The 12,043-nt window shown below is 52.8% G+C and overlaps 1 long non-coding RNA gene across 2 annotated transcripts; it reads right to left on the reverse strand.

Annotated features, from left to right (window-relative positions):
* Positions 1-1,983: 1,983 nt before the first annotated feature.
* Positions 1,984-11,578, reverse strand: LOC133769745 (uncharacterized). 2 transcript variants are annotated; one of them, XR_009867228.1, is made up of 4 exons: positions 9,850-11,578; positions 4,442-4,579; positions 4,050-4,266; positions 1,984-3,958 (listed from the first exon to the last, which is right to left on the reverse strand). It is a non-coding gene; the product is annotated as an uncharacterized LOC133769745 (long non-coding RNA). The 2 variants fall into 2 exon arrangements; XR_009867227.1 differs by having other exon boundaries at positions 4,050-4,579.
* Positions 11,579-12,043: the final 465 nt, after the last annotated feature.

Raw genomic sequence — 12,043 nt, forward strand, 5'->3', positions numbered from 1 at the left:
ACCTCTTCTGTGACATTACGTGACCGACAATGGCAAAGGGACGACCGTGGGACAGTCTGTGAGCGGTTCCGCTAGGACCATCCTTGCACATGTCTCCTGGTGGCTGTGTATTTGCATTCCTGTGGTGGATCCAGCCGAGAATGCAAGTGCTGGCCACGGAGCAGGCACACGCAGGGGTTACCCACGATGACCCAGTGACCCAGTGACAACAAAGGGACCCCTGAATCCATGCCAATATAAGCAAGCAAGTAAATAAATGGGGGAGCAGAGAAACTCTTCCTTACAGTCCACAGTCCACTGGTAAATGGAGAAGAAAGGACAACAGTCCAGATGGGGCAGAATTTTGGACAGTAGGGAAAAGGGTACTTGGAAGTTCTTTCTGTTATTCTTTTTTTTTTTTTTCTAAAGGAAATTTATTTTTATTTGAAAGGCAGAAAGAGAGCTATTTTTTTTTTTTTTTTGAGAGGCAGCATGGACAGTGAGAGAGAGACAGAGAGAAAGGTCTTCCTTTGCCGTTGGTTCACCCCCCAATGGCCGCTCTGGCCGGCGCACTGCGCTGATGCAAAGCCAGGAGCCAGGTGCTTCTCCTGGTCTCCCATGCGGGTGCAGGGCCCCAGCACTTGGGCCATCCTCCACTGCCCTCCCGGGCCACAGCAGAGAGCTGGACTGGAAGACGAGCGACTGGGACAGAATCCGGCGCCCCGACCGGGACTAGAACCCGGTGTGCCGGCGCCACAAGGCGGAGGATTAGCCTTGAGCCGCGGCGCCGGCCGAGAGCTATTACTTCTGCTCATCCAATTCCCAAATGCCCGCGGCATCCAGGCCTGAGCCAGTCTGAAGCCACGAGCCCAGAACTCAATCCGGGTCTCTCATGTGGTTGACAGAGACCCAAGTACGTGAGCCATCATGTGTTGCCTCCCAGGATGCACACTGGCAGGAAGCTGGATTGGAAGCAGAGGAGCCAGAACTCAACCCAGACACTGGAATGGGACGTGGGCATCCAGAGTGGCGTCTTCACTGCTGTGACAAATGCCTGCCCTTCTGCTATTAGATAAACTGCTGGGTAAACTTCAGGCTATCTCAAAATTAAAAGTTAGAAAACAGTACGACACAACTTTAAAAGAGAAAGCACAAGCCGGCGCCGCGGCTCACTAGGCTAATCCTCCGCCTTGCGGCGCCGGCACACCGGGTTCTAGTCCCGGTCGGGGCACCGATCCTGTCCCGGTTGCCCCTCTTCCAGGCCAGCTCTCTGCTGTGGCCAGGGAGTGCAGTGGAGGATGGCCCAAGTCATTGGGCCCTGCACCCCATGGGAGACCAGGATAAGCACCTGGCTCCTGCCATCGGATCAGCGCGATGCGCAGGTCGCAGCGCGCCTACCGCGGCGGCCATTGGAGGGTGAACCAACGGCAAAAGGAAGACCTTTCTCTCTGTCTCTCACTATCCACTCTGCCTGTCCAAAAAAAAAAAAAAAAAAAGAGAAAGCACAGGTTTATGCGAGGCAGACCACTCAAGGACAAAGGGTTTCAAGAAATGGACACTCAACTTTCCGTGCAAATTGGCAAATACACGTCTTCTGTTTTACCAGGCTTGTTGCCATGTGCACACGTCCCATACTAGGAAACAGAAACGGGGCTGGCACCGGGGCAGCGTCAGGACGACGCCTGGGACACCTACATCCCAGGTTGGAGAGCCTGGGTTGTGTCCTGGTTCCGACCCTGATTCCAGCTCCCTGGAAGGTGGCCGTGATGGCTCAAGTAGTTGGGTCCCTGCCACCCATGTGGGAGACCCAGACTGAATTCCAAGCTCAGCTTTGGCCTGTGGGTGGGGGCATCTGGAGGTTGAATAAACAAATGAGAGTTCTCTCTCTGTGTCTCTCTTTCAAATACATAACATACATAGTTAAAAAAAAAAAAAAGAACAGAAGCAGAACTTGAACGCCCGGTTCCACCCTCATCCCAGGTGGCCACAGTGCTGCTCCACTGGCATCCTACCATTCCTGAGCCCCCCTAGGCTGGCTTCCGGTCTTGTTACCTCCCACCCCACTCCCACCCCAGGAACTGGCACAGGGTGAGGGTCAGTACTGGAATGAGGCTCAAGAATCAGATGACTCTATCTACCTCAAATGACGAAACTGAAGCGCTCTATCTTGTTTTAGGCTGTGACGTGTCCCTTGGGTCATGCCCAAGTGGTAGTATCAGCGAGTGAATCCAGCAAACTGGGAACTTTGTGCTTGGTGACAGTGTGATAAAGCCTCTGTGTCAGGTAGGAAAGAGTGTCTGGAAGGCTGGAAAAGGCAGAACCAAGTCTTCCGCCTGATAAAATCCTTGTGGGGTGTGAGTGACACACCCCCAGCTTCGAGCTCTTTAGGGAAGCTCTGGAAAGCCATGTGACTGGGTGAAAGTCGGTGGCTTATACATTTCTCACTTCACGGAACTGTCAAAGTTTACAGGGCCAGCATTGTGGCACAGCGGATGAAGCACCCCCCTGCAATGCTGGCATCTCCTGTGAGTGCCAGTTCAATTCCTGGCTGCTCCACTTCCAATCCAGCTCCCTGCTAATGCTCCTGGGAAAGCAGTGGAAGATGGCCCAAGTGCTTGGGCCCCTGCCACCCATGTGGGAGACCCGGATGGAGTTCCAGGCTTCTGGCTTTGGCCTGGCCCAGCCTTTTCCATTGTGGCCATTTGGGGAGTGACCCAGTGAATGGAAGATTTCTCGCTGTCTCTCCTCCTCTCTCTGTAACTCTGACTTTCATACCAATTAAATATTTTTAAAGTTTACTTTCTTGTTTTCTGCAATTGAAGAATTACGCTTACCTGATAATCCTTCCCCATCTTGTTGAGACAGCCATGCGAGGAGAACCCTTTAAACATGTAAGATTATAGGTAATTCATAGCAGGGGGCTGGTCCCTACTTTGTTACAAAGAGAAAGGAGACAGCTGAAGGACTTCTTGGTCATTTCAAAGACCAAGAATTAGCATCAGCCAGGTGGGACCAAGGTCTGGTTGAGAGTAGATCTCTACAGCTTCTATATTTTCCACGTGAAATTGAGTTTCTGAACTGTTGATCGATGGTGGAGAACGCGCTCTCCTGTTATACCTCGTTCTCTACTTAGGCTGCATATGCAGTTTAGTTCTGTGCACTGTGTAACCTTCCAGGGCTTAGGTTCTGGCAAAGCCTGTCTTGGAGGAAATCGTATCCTTTAGTTGTTATGAAAGTTAATCTGCTCAAAAAATTATAATGAACACATCCATTTTGTGACAATTCTCAAGATAGCTGTGAGTTGCATGAATTTTTTGTCATCTTTGCTTGACATGAATACATTGACTGCTCAAATTGCTGACCTCTGCCATCGTGAAGGCCTCTGGGGACAAACCAGCCCACAGCTAGGTGAATGCAAAGCCATGGTGCCCTGTGGCACGAGGGCTTCGTTAAATCTTCTGCCGGAAAGAGCCGCCAGGGTCTGCACGAGCACGGCCCCAGAAGCACCTGCCGTGGTGGCCATGGCCTCGCCGAGGCGTGGGTGCACACCCCAGCTGCTGGGACCCTGGGCTCCGCTCGGCTTCACCACAGCTGGCTGGCTTTGGCCCTAGTCTCTGGAGAACGCCTGGCCAAAACAAACAGCGCTCGGGCCACAGTCAGTCAAGTATCCCTTGCACTCAGCTGAAGTCTTCCATATATGTACTTTCCTTCGAGAACTCAGGGAGCTGATTGCTGGTTAAGAACAGACATGAGAGGGGCCGGCGCCGTGGCTCCCTTAGTTAATCCTCCGCCTGCGGCGCCAGCATCCCTTATGGGCGCTGGGATCCCATATGGGCGCCGGTTCTAGTCCCGGCTGCTCCTCTTCCAGTCCAGCTCTCTGCTGTGGCTTCGGATTGGCGCAGCACCGGCCGTAGCTGCCATCTGGGGAGTGAACCAGTGGAAGGAAGACCTTTCTCTCTGTCTCTGTCTATAACTCTACCTGAAAAAAACAAACAAACAAAAAAAAAAACCAGCCATGAGACTTTGGAATCTGAAGCCCAAAATCACCTCCCTCATCTCGATAGTCTTACCTTAAACCTTTGGGGGGGCTTTCATCTATAAAAATATTCGTGTTAGATGGTGGGTGCATTACCCTGCTCTCGGCCAGCTCGCTCTTTAGTGAGAGATACCGGGAAGCTTCCTCTGGCTTGCCCACGGGGGACGGTATTTCTGCAATTGCGTGGCAAACATCACCACCAGGATATGGCTGTCCCGGCCTCAGGTTCCCAGCTCCACTTCACCCATTGCCTAAGTCAGTCATGAGAGAGCACCGGCCAGGGGGTGAACTGGGGAACTTGGAACTCTCCTTTCTTCCCCAGCCTCTCCACTTGGAGTTTCTCTCCATTCTTATCTTTCCCTCTTCAGAATCCCCTTTGGGCCCTGATGGGATTTCCCCTCCCTCACCACTGTTCCAAAGACTCACCTGTGCAAAGGCAAGGCAAGACCAATTTCATTTGTCTCTTCATCTTTGGGATCAGCAAGACCTGGGGAATTGAGGGCTTGGAGGGCGAAGCCCAGGCTGGGGTGAGGCTGCGGTGTGGAGGCTGGGGAAGACGGAGGCCTGAGAGAGAGGATGGGGCAGTGGGGGGTGACGCAGGCTGGCCAGGAGGGCACAGGGCTGCCCTGTGGTCACACCATGGCCCTGGGAAAGGCACTGACAGATGCTCTCTCCCCAGAGTGCTGGGCCCCTCCCCACTGTAGCCTCCCCTGCTACTCCTGAGATTGCTCATTGTTTTCATTTTATTTTATTTTTTTAGATTATTTGAGAGGTAGTTACAGACAGCGAGAGAGAGAGAGACAGAGAGAAAGGTCTTCCTTCCGTTGGCTCACCCCCCAAATGGCTGCAACGGCTGCAGCTGCACTGATCCGAAGCCAGGAGCCAGGTGCTTCCTCCTGGTCTCCCATGTGGGTGCAGGGCCCAAGCACTTGGGCCATCTTCCACTGCCCTCCCGGGCCACAGCAGAGAGCTGGCCTGGAAGAGGAGCAACCGGGACAGAATCTGGTGCCCATATGGGATGCTGGCACCACAGGTGGAGGATTAACCTAGTGCACCATGGTGCCAGCCCCTCATTGTTTTCATGACAAGAGAGCCAGCAGGTTTGTGTGAGATGCGAAAGCTTCGAGAGTGAATGGTTGGGAGCTTAATTATCTCATATCTGGGGGGCCTCAGGCTGAGCAGTTTTTCATCAAACATCCGTGAGTGAACATAAGGTTTTGTAATAGCGCTAGGGCTGTCACTGAGCAAGACACACAAATCTCTGCTTGTCTTCAAAGAATGGGAGGAGCCAGACAAGAAACAAAGTGGGCGCACATTTTGTGGTGGAGGGTGCTGTGGGTGAGCACACAGGAAAGAGAAGGTGGGAGGGTCTCACTGCGAATAGGACACTCGAGCCAAGGCTGGAAAGGAGGGGAGGGACCGCGTGATGTGGTCGCTCCAGGAGTAGGTATTCCTGCAGAAGGAATGCAGGTGCAAAGGTCCCGGGGCAGCAGCGTGTGTGGCACGTCTCGGGATGTGCGGCTCCACGGAGGGGCAGGGAGAGAGAGGCCAGATCAGAGGACTCGGGCTTCCCTTCCGGGCCCCCTGGGAGCCCCTGGAGGATCTGACCTTAGGTTTTTAGCAGGATTCCTCTAGATGTCTGTTGAGAAAAGCCAGTAACGGGATGAAGGCAGAAGCAGACAGACATGTAGAACGTGCCTGCTCACGCAGGAGAGAGGGGCTTGGGCTCTGATACATCTGAGGCTCAGCTCCTTAGCTAGCTCCACAGCTGCACATGTGAGAGGAGAGATGACTCGGGATTTTAAACAGAATAACTGGGGCCCAAAGTTCTCAGGAAAGGTCTTGTGAAGGAGGAAGTTAGAGAGAGGGGAGAGGAGAGAGGAGAGGGGAGAGGAGAGAGGGGAGAGGGGAGAGAGGAGAGAGCGGAGAGGGGAGAGAGGAGAGAGGGGAGAGAGGAGAGAGGAGAGAGAGGAGAGGGGAGAGGGGAGAGAGCGGAGAGGGGAGAGGGGAGAGGGGGAGGAGAGAGAGGAGAGAGCTGAGAGGGGAGAGGGGAGAGAGGAGAGAGGAGAGAGGGGAGAGGGGAGAGGGGAGAGGGGAGAGAGGGGAGAGGGGAGAGGGGAGAGGGGAGAGGGGAGAGATCCTAAATGCCCATAATGGCTGGAGCTGGGCTAGGCTGAAGGCAGGAACTGGGAAGTCAATCCCGGCCTCCCACATGGGTGGCAGGGACCCCACTACTTGGAGCCATCACCTGCTGCCTTCCGGGGTGCACATCAGAGAAAGCTGCTAAAGCTAAAGGAATTGAGAGCAGAGCCAGGACTCGAACCTAGGTGCTGCTGGGATGTGGGCATCTTAGCAGATAGACCGGATGTCTGCCCCTAGGTGGATTCTTTCAAGCCGGAGGATGAGATAGACACAGACAAGGGTGAAATCTGAAGACTGGGGAATGAGAACTGACCAAATGGGATTCTGGACAGCCACAGGGGATGGAGTTCGAGAAAGCAGTCGCTACTTATGCAGAGCTTTGACTCTGTCAGAGTTTTGAAAGAAAACAGAAGGCCTAAGTCACCCAAGATCACTGAGTGAGTGACGGTGCCATTTACAAGGACGTAAGCAGAGCCCAATCGGCCACGGCTGGGGAAGCCCCCTGCCCTGCCTTCCTCCGATACCTCCTGTTCGACTTGGAAGAGAAGCCCGAATCCTCGAGGGCCGGGGAGGTAGTGGAATTGACCCTCGGGGGGTTAGCTACTGTGGCCTCTGGTACAGGAACGGCAGTCTCTACCAGCACATCCCGGCAGTCAGAGAGCAGAGACAACGGAAACCTGACCTCACTGCCTTTTCAGCCTGCTGAGGGCGGCTGTTGGGTGATGCTGGAGCTGAGGGCGAGTGAGCCAAGGGCTCAGATGCACGGTAAGCCTTCCTGGGCTCGGAGCAAGGGGGAGGGCACAAAGCAGAACGTCCCATGCAGCCTCAAGAGTGAAGCCAAGGAGTTGGGTCTGAGGGGGTAGGGAACGAGAAAGGCCTGAACAGAGGAAATCTAAAAGCAGTGATAGGATTGAGTGAAGAGGGACTGGCACTGTGGTGCAGCAGGTTAACACCTTGGCCTGAAGTGCTGGCATCCCATATGGGCGCCGGTTCTAGTCCTGGCTGCTCCACTTCTGATCCAGCTCTCCGCTATGGCCTGGGAAAGCAGTAGAAGATGGCCCAAGTCCTTGGGCTCCTGCACCCACGTGGGAGACCCCTTGAGAAGCTCCTGGCTCGGATCAGCTCAGCTCTGGCTCTGGAGAGTGAACCAGCGGATGGAAGACCTCTCTCTCTCTCTACCTCTCTCTGTAACTCTTTCAAATAAATAAAATAAATCTTTAAATAAAAAAAAGGATTGAGTGAAGAGTCAGGGAGACCTTGATGACTGAGGGCCTAAACTAAGTGGGGATGGAGAAAAAAGTAATCATTTTTTATTTCATGTAACAGTTAGGCATTGGAAGATAGGCATTGTTCAAGGAGCTCTACAGACCTTTAAAATAACTCGGGTATTCTGGCTATCTTCCGACCACCAAGTAAGAGCAATGAATGGTTTAGCACACTGGCCAGGATGGAAAAACATGCCATATATATTATGCTAGCTGTTATTCTCACATTAAAGATTATTAAACAGAAAAACAAAAAGCTACTGAGCCAGAGAGGTTTCTCAACTTCGACATCCAAGTGCAGACACATTCCGATTCCATCTCCCGCATTCCCAAGGTCTTGTCCAGCCACTCTCTGCTCTTGCAATGCTGCAAGAAACGTTTCAAAGTAAGAACTGGTAATACTTGGTGACAGACATGGGCCAAGCCTGCAAGTAGGGAACAGGGACCGAAGCCAATGACAAGGGAGAGGCAGAAGCTGGAGAGGGAAGAGATAAATGTGGAAACAATTTGCTGAGAGCAGCAGGGACAAGTAACATTAAGAGGACAACTGGCTGGGTTAAAGGGAAGAGAGGGCTTTGGGGGAAACACGAGACCACCAGCAGGTGAAGGAGGGACCCCAGGAGTCAGACGCGAGGTCTACGTGTGACTGAGTTATGAAAGGATCAATGCTTTCTTTCATTCTTTCAAAGTCCTCTGGAAATCTATCAGGATGTAAATAACTCCTATATTTCTGGGGATTTACCCACAGAAGCTGGAGCCAGTCTTTAGCACAGGGTGCCCGCCTTACAGAAGGCCTTCGATCCAGCTGTTGATGGAAAATGACACAGGTGTTGTCGCACATGGACTGATTTAGTTGTGTGCTGTCAACTGTTCTGCAGGTCCAGTGCCACCTACTTCATGTCCCTCAAAACTAGGCGTGCATCACTGGCTGCTGCGTTCAATTAACCCGTTTATACTCACATACTACCAGGATTTGAATCGTGTATCTAGTTTCCTATGCACAATCTCCACTGCTCATAGATTTATCTCATTTTCAAAATCTTTCAGAACTGACCCAATTCTTTCATCTTCACTTTTTTTTCAAAAAGATTTATTTATTTATTTGAAAGTCAGAGTTACACACAGAGAGAAGCAGAGGCAGAGAGAGAGAGAGAGAGAGAGAGAGAGGTCTTCCATCTGCTGGTTCACTCCCCAATTGGCCGCAATGGCTGGAGCTGGGCTGATCCGAAGCCAGGAGCCAGGAGCTTCTTCCCGGTCCTCCATGGCGGTGCAGGGGCCCAAGGACGTGGGCCATCTTCTATTGCTTTCCTAGGCCATAGCAGAGAGCTGGATCGGAAGTGGAGCAGCCGGGATGCGAACCGCCATCCCCTGGCACTGCAGGCGGAGTCTTCACCCACAAGGCCACAGCACCGGCCCCTCATCTTTACTTCTGACTTCTCTTGTGGGTAAATTGTTGGAACCAGACTGGTTTCACTTCCATTTTCCAGGTAAGATTTTCACACTTAATGCTTGTGAGTTTCCTAAATGGTGAGTTGGAAGGTCCTACTCAATTCTGCTATTTTCCTTAAGAGGCTTTCCATACTTAGTCAAATTCTTAAAACTTCCAAGACTCAAGTTTCCTCTCTCTCTCTCTCTATTATTTGGAAGAATGATAGACAGACATACCTTCTATCCTCTGGTTCACTCCCTAAATGCCCACAACAACCAGGGCTGGGCCAGGCCACATCCAGGAGTCTGAAACTCCACGCAGGTCTCCCACATGGATAGCAGGGGCCCAAGTACTTAAGCCATCACTTGCTGCCTTCCAGGTAGAACAATAGCAGGGCGCAGGGAGTGAACTATTGGATAGATGATCTTACTTTCCCCCTCTCTCTGTGGCTCTGCCTTTCAAATAAATAAAATAAATTTTAAAAAAGATGGGAATAAACAGAGCGGCCTGTGGTGAATCAGACTGTGCATGTACTTCTCACACAGGTTTTCAAATCGCAGCTCTGTTGCACGGCAGTGGCACAGTCACCCACCAGTCTCTCTCTCAGGCTCTGTTTTCCTCCTTTGTGAAGTGCAGCAAGGGAGACATAATTTTTGCAGAACTCATACGCTAAGGTCTCAGCTGGTAGGACCGTCCTTCCAGCCCAGCTGCTACTTACTAGTTATGTGCCCTCGGGCCATTATCAATCTCCGTGGACTCCCACTTCCTCATTGTAAAATGGGCCTATTAATGGCCCCAGAGCCCCAGGAGGGGCTGCCTGCCAAGGCTAAACCACTGTAATTCCCTTGAGGATGCATTCCTAGCGTGGAGACTGGTGACCTTACAGCCTACGTCAACACTGCAGCTTAAGATCTCCCAACCCTGGCTTACCAAGCAACTTGTTAACTTAGCTCCCCATATGGCTTTTTGGAGAAATTAAGTGATTTCCATTTACCCACCTGAGTGTATGTACTTGGAATGGCTTGGATTCAGACGTGTGTGACATGCACACAGGATTCTCACCTCCTCTGGAGACCACTCCTGAGGCACGCCGGGTATTAAGTGGCAGGTACGTAGTACATTCCCTTCTCCTTCCCCCTGGTCGGTATGAGTCACAGCTAGGAAAGGAACAGGGAAGACATTCCGCTTCTTGTCTCTATTTAAAATCTAGGAGAGGCCGGCACTGTAGTGTAGCGGGTAAAGCTGCTGCCTGCAGAGCCAGCATACCATATACCATATGGGTGCCGGTTGCTCCACTTTGCACCCAGCTCCCTGCTAATGGCCTGGGAAAGCAGTGGAAGATGGACCAAGTACTTGGGCTCCTCCCGCACCCATGTGGGAGACCTGGAAGTAGCTCCTAGCTTCTGGCTTCAGACAGGCCCAGCTGTTGCTGCCAGTTGGGGAGTGAACCAGTGGATGGAAGCTCTCTTTCTGTAACTCTGCCTTTCAAATAAATAAATAAATCTTTAAAAAAGATACATTTGCTAATTATGTTTTAAAAAATAAAATCTAGGAGGAGTATTTCTGAGGATGTACCAGGGCTCCTGGAAAGGAAAATTCAGGTCATCACTTCTGATCTGTTGTAACAGTTACCATGCTGCTCACTCCACCTTATAGTTTCAGACAATGGCCACTGTCTGGGATACAAACTCTTGTAGTATCTTTTGGGGGCCTTTACTTTGTGGTATTGGTTACAAAATGAAATACACAACTCTCTGGTCAATGTTGCAAAGCTTCGTTTCTCCCCTGTCATTTGCTAACTCTGCTGTCTCATAGCATCAGATCACTGTCCTGCCAGAGCAGGCTGTAACTTCCAACTCCTGCAACAGTTCAGACAGCCTCAGTGCCCTAGCTCAGCGGAGGGCGCAACCCTGACCCACCAAGCCCCAAGTCTGTCTGTTCTTAGTTTGCCAGTTTATGTTGCTTACATCCTATGCATTTCTGGTCTCTTCCTCTCCACCTTTTAACTACTGACCGAACGCACCTTCATTTCTTTTGTATGCAAGGTTCTATAAAGCGGTTTTCCTGCTCGTTGGTCTTAATCCTTTCTGAAATCCATCCTACAATGGAAAATAGATCCTTGCCAACTAAGAGCCCTTTAATTCCTCTCAATTCCAACGTCCTGCTGCTCTTATTCAGTCCAGAGTCACCCTCAGTTGAGTTCCTTCAACTTGAAATGAAATTCCTGTCTCCTCTTTGTTGTTCCTGGTGTCCCCCCTCCAAGCGCTGCTGCTGGGCCACTCCCTAACACCTCCCCCTCCCGCAGGCGACCTAGGGCCCAAATCTTGTCACTGTTTCCATGTGTTTTCCCTAAAGACACCAAGTCCTCTGATGGCAACACCGCGGTTACTCCTTCGTCTGTGTTATCGCCATCACTTGCAGTTTGCTAACAGATGTTGAGAACACTCGTGTGCTTGCCCGAACATGTGTTACCTTACGCACATCTGCCTCCCTCACTACACAAGCGTTTTTGCTATTTGGTGTAAACAGGAGCTAGCTTACAGCTTATCGTCTGCTGCGAACACACTTTAACCCTCACAACTCTACAAGGCAGACACAAACTTTAGCGGACGGATAAGCCCTAGAGGGGAAGTGACTTATCAGTCCCCCAGCTAACGACTGGCAGAGCGAGGCCCCGGGCCAGGGCTGCGCGCGCCGCCGCCGAGGGCACCGGGCCGAGACGGTGCAGGTGCGCTGCAGGCCCCAGGGGCGTCGTGCGGGTCCCCGCGGGGCGCACCGGCGCGGTGAGAAGCCGAACTTGGGCCCGTGCAAACACGGAATCCGTGCCCGGCTCCCAGAGAGGCCGAAGCATACACAACCCCAGCCGCCGGACACCGGCTTCCCGCTCCGCGGGGGCACCTGCCGGCCCCGACCACCCGCTCAGGGCCCCTTCCCGGCCGCCAGCTGCGGGCCGCGCCCTCGCTGACCGCCGGGCTCGGGCCTCCGCACGCCGTCTCCCCGGCCAGCGTCCGCGGCCCCTGCCCGCCCCGGGGGTCATCCTCCTGGGCGTGGGGGTGCGTCCTCCGGGGCCAGCGAGCGAGCCGACCCCCGATGACCGTCCGTGGAGGGCCCCCGTCCACGCGGCCCCGGGCGGGTGACGGCGGCCGGGCCCCGGCCCCGCAGGGTCGGCAGTGACCCGCCCCCGGCCAGCCC

This window comes from Lepus europaeus, chromosome 2 (assembly GCF_033115175.1).
Source record: "Lepus europaeus isolate LE1 chromosome 2, mLepTim1.pri, whole genome shotgun sequence".
NCBI classification, from domain to species: domain Eukaryota; kingdom Metazoa; phylum Chordata; class Mammalia; order Lagomorpha; family Leporidae; genus Lepus; species Lepus europaeus.